The 4211-nt window shown below is 38.1% G+C and overlaps 1 pseudogene; it reads left to right on the forward strand.

The window, feature by feature from the left end:
- The window catches only part of LOC103920208, a 38006-nt pseudogene that overhangs the window by 9898 nt on the left and 23897 nt on the right, over positions 1 to 4211 (forward strand).

Raw genomic sequence — 4211 nt, forward strand, 5'->3', positions numbered from 1 at the left:
GGATGGATTGTGGAGTGAGTTGCTGCAGCACTGTCTTGTTACATGCAGGAGTTGCAGGTGTGTGAGGCATTAACGGGGGGGAAGGGGGGAGAGAGAGATGGGCAGCTAAACCCATCAAAATTGTTGATTTTTGTGACCTCTGTATTTTCTGGTTGCAGGCCTTAACTTCAGCAAATTCCTCACAACAAAACTATACAACTGGGGAAATTGTTAACCTGATGTCAGCAGATGCTCGGCAACTCATGAAGTGAACTGTAAACATCAATCTGTTGAGGTCAGCACCTTCTCAGATCATCATGGCTGTCATCTTTCTCTGGAAAGAACTCGGCCCCTCAGTCCTAGCAGGTGTTGCAGGACTTCTTTTGGTTATACCTATGAGTGCGCCCATTGCAGCCAAAATAAAAAGACTGAAGGTGAGATATTTAAATAAGCAGAGTAAGGAGAGGTTAAATTGTCATAATATAGGAGTGAAGGGGGGGTAAATTATGCATGTATAAGAATACTATTTGTACATCGAAATTAAACCCAAAACAACTAAACAACGCCAAGCCACAGCTGTTTTTCGTTGAGGAGGGAAGCATAACTGCAGTAAGAAAGCCATATGTTTGATAGCTAAACTAGCATTTAGGTTGGGTACCTAAATTTTCATTATACTGAAACAATACTTTTGTATTAGTAAAAATTACTGTATGACTCAATTTAGGAAACAACTATGTTTTTGCATATTAGATGAGTTAATTCCATTAAATAAGGGATTTTGTAGGATTATGTCCCTCTTACACTTTTATTATTCAGGCTAAGCTGCTCACTGAAATTTAGCACATTCTCTTGAGATTATGGGAATTCCCATAGAGGTACTGCACGTGTTCTGACTTCTTTTCTGCTTCTCCGATGCTACAGTTCTCTTGGCACTGTATTGCCTGTTACTATGACAATTTCTGTGAGCTCCACTGAAAAAAAAATACTACAACCCTAAGTTTTGCATTGCTATCAAGGCAATCGTTTGTCTCTCTCTTATTCTGCCTTTGATGGTGCAACATGCTGTGAAGACTCTGGGTCTCCACCGATTCTTTTGTAAGGCTGTGACAGTTTAGAGACATTGAAAAAAACCCAGAAGACCCTCTCACCTCTTTTGCAGGTGAGGTGCAGCAGCTACATATGCACTTAGATCCCTACTGTGATATGAAAGATAGAGAAGAAATACAAAGGACAATAAAAGAATTCTAAAAGTTTGCAGCTTGTTGTTGTATTTGAATAAGACTCAAAACATTAAAGAGGCTGTTAATTAGTATTTTAGAAATTAGTATTTAGAAATGAAATTTAGAATACTCAGAAGAGCCTGAGTATAGCGTAGGAGTGAGAAGAATTTCTGTGTTTCTTTTGATTGGTTCTTTCAATAACAATGTATCAATCAGTAACAGAGGAAACTTGCTTCCTAACTCCTGTATATATACATATGTATGTATATACAGTGTTTAATATCCATATAGTGTTATGTATATACTAATGTATGTGTGTATATTGTGTTATACTATATTGTTATTGAGTCTGTATTCACCTGCTTAGTGATTTTGAAGATTAAAACCATATTATTCCTGAACATCCTGGGAACTGGAAGCCTGTTAAGATTTTAATTCAATGTGAAGAAAAATAAAAAGGACAAAAACTGAAATGCACTCTTTAAGATATTTTAGGGGAAAAATGTTATTTTAATGTATTTAATCCTTTATCCTATCTAATTAATTTTTTTACTACATATATATCTGAAAATAGTATAACTGCAGTGCTAGTGTGTTTTTCAGCAAGGTAAAAATAGCATAAAAGGTATTTATTGCCTACAAGTACACTGCATATTTTACTTTCCAAATTTTTTTGGTCATTGAAAAATGAAAACATTGCTGTCTTTTAACCAGAAAAGCCAAATGAGGTATTTGGATCAAGGAGTCAAGCTACTAACTGAAACGTTACATGGAATAAAGGTAATGCCAGAACTAATAAGGGATTTGGGTTTTTTGGTTAGGTTGTAAAGGTAGAAAGTAAGTTATTTAAAAAACTAAGGTTTTATGAGTAATATTTCAGCTGATAATGATAAAAGTTTAAAGAGAAAACATTTTAACATAATGTGCTTAAAGTGTTTTCGGAAAATATTTACTGGTTTAATTTCATTTGAAAAACTTACTATCCATGATGCATTAATTTTACTACCACATTTTTAATGAGAAGGTAAATATGTTAATAGATGTCTGAAAACCTTTAGCAGAGTGAAATTTTAGCATAGAAGAAAAGCACTTTTAAAAGGTGTCTCTTTTTTGTTATTTATCCTGTTTTGAAATAAACCAGCTCATCATTTATGATACCTAAGGGACAAGTTGAAATCTGAAGAATTAAGAGTGACTGGAATATATCTTTGAGTTATCTCAGGTCTTGCTTTCATTTGTGAAACATTCAGATTTTTGTAGTTTGGCATTGCTGAATATTTGAAAATGACATTTGGAGCTTAAGCTTATTTTCTGAAGCATGGTCACTGCTTTTTTGTTTTGTTACAATATGTTTGCTTGATTGTCTAGATCCTCAAACTTCATGCATGGGAATCTGCATATCAAAGGAAGGTCATGAGCATTAGAGAATGTGAAGTGGATGTTCTGAAGTCATCTGGGTATCTGACGACTTACTCCATGCTAACATTGATGTGTATTCCTTTTATGGTTTGTTTTATAAAAATATTAATTCATGCAGGACTGTTTCTCATGTTCCTTATTGCTTTAGTAGCTGAATGGCTCACAAATGTTGCTTCACATTATCTCAAAACATTAAATTTATCAACATAATGTAATTGAATTCTCAAGTTCTAGTAGTATGTATATGACTGGAGAAGAATGAGAGAGATTATGAATTGACCAAGCTTTGAAAAACCTCTGTTAGAAAGTCAGAAACCAAATCCAAAGCTCCTGAATCGCATTTCACTGTTTTAATCATACTGTTTTCTATTGCATAGAAATCAACTACCTTCTTTATATTCCTCCTTTTTTAAGTCCTAAGGGAATGCATTTTCGATCTGTAATTTTTAGCTCAAACACTAAACCTCTAAATACATGAAAAAGAAAAAAAAAAAAAAAAAGAACCAAATTCATCCTAGCCTTGTTTCAGTGGAATTCTGTCAGGAATGCATTCAGATCTTCGGATCTTTAAATCCCTCTGTTAAACTCCATTGGAAAGTAAATGGAGACTTCAGGGCCTTGGGATGACTGGTTAAGGGATCAGGAGCACAAGCAGCGTTCTCCTCTGTCCTTCCAGTTGCAGGGAATGATGAGGGGAGAAACAGGAAGAGCCGGCAGATCAACACCTGGCTCCAAGCCTGGTTTCACCAGCAGAATTTTGGGGTTTTTGATCATGGTTCGGTCTACACGACACCAGGCCTGCTGGCGATGACGGTGTACACCTGTCTCAAAGGGGGAAAGGGTCTTTGCACAGGAGTTAGCAGGGCTCATTGAAAGAGCTCCAAACTAGGTTTGAAGCGGGAAAGGGATAAAAACCAGGCTCGCTAGAGATAAGCCTGGGGGTGGCACACCAATGTATAAGGGACGGTGTGCTGGCAAGGTCCTTTGGTCTGTCATCTCAGTGGAGGTAGGGGATGGGGATGCATGCGGCAGCAAAGACACGAGGGTTATTGATGTGTTAGAAACCACGGAAACACCTGGGAACAGTCATGTAGGAATTAGGGCTTCTCCCCCCAAAAAGGTGGCGGGATCAATAGCCCAAGTGAAGTGCACCTACACCGATGCACGTAGCATGGGCAACAAACAGGAGGAGCTGGAAGCCATTGTGCAGTGGGAAAACTATGACATAGTTGCAATCACAGAAACATGGTGGGACGACTCGCACAACTGGAGTGCTGCAATGGATGGCTATAAACTCTTCAGAAGGGATAGGCAAGGAAGGAGAGGAGGTGGGGTAGCCCTGTATGTTAGGGAGTGTTTTGACTGTCTAGAGCTTGTCGATAGTGATGAAAGGGTCGAGCGTTTATGGGTAAGAATCGGGGGAAGGCCAACAAGGCAGGTATCATGGTGGGAGTCTGTTACAGACCAACCAGGATGAAGAGACAGATGAAATATTCTATGAGCAGCTGGGAGAAGTCTCACAATCGCTAGCCCTTGTTCTCGTGGGGGACTTCAACTTAGCAGATGTCTGCTGGAAATACAATACAGCAGAGA

Source organism: Pygoscelis adeliae, unplaced genomic scaffold, assembly GCF_000699105.1.
Source record: "Pygoscelis adeliae isolate BGI_AS28 unplaced genomic scaffold, ASM69910v1 Scaffold14, whole genome shotgun sequence".
Taxonomy (NCBI): domain Eukaryota; kingdom Metazoa; phylum Chordata; class Aves; order Sphenisciformes; family Spheniscidae; genus Pygoscelis; species Pygoscelis adeliae.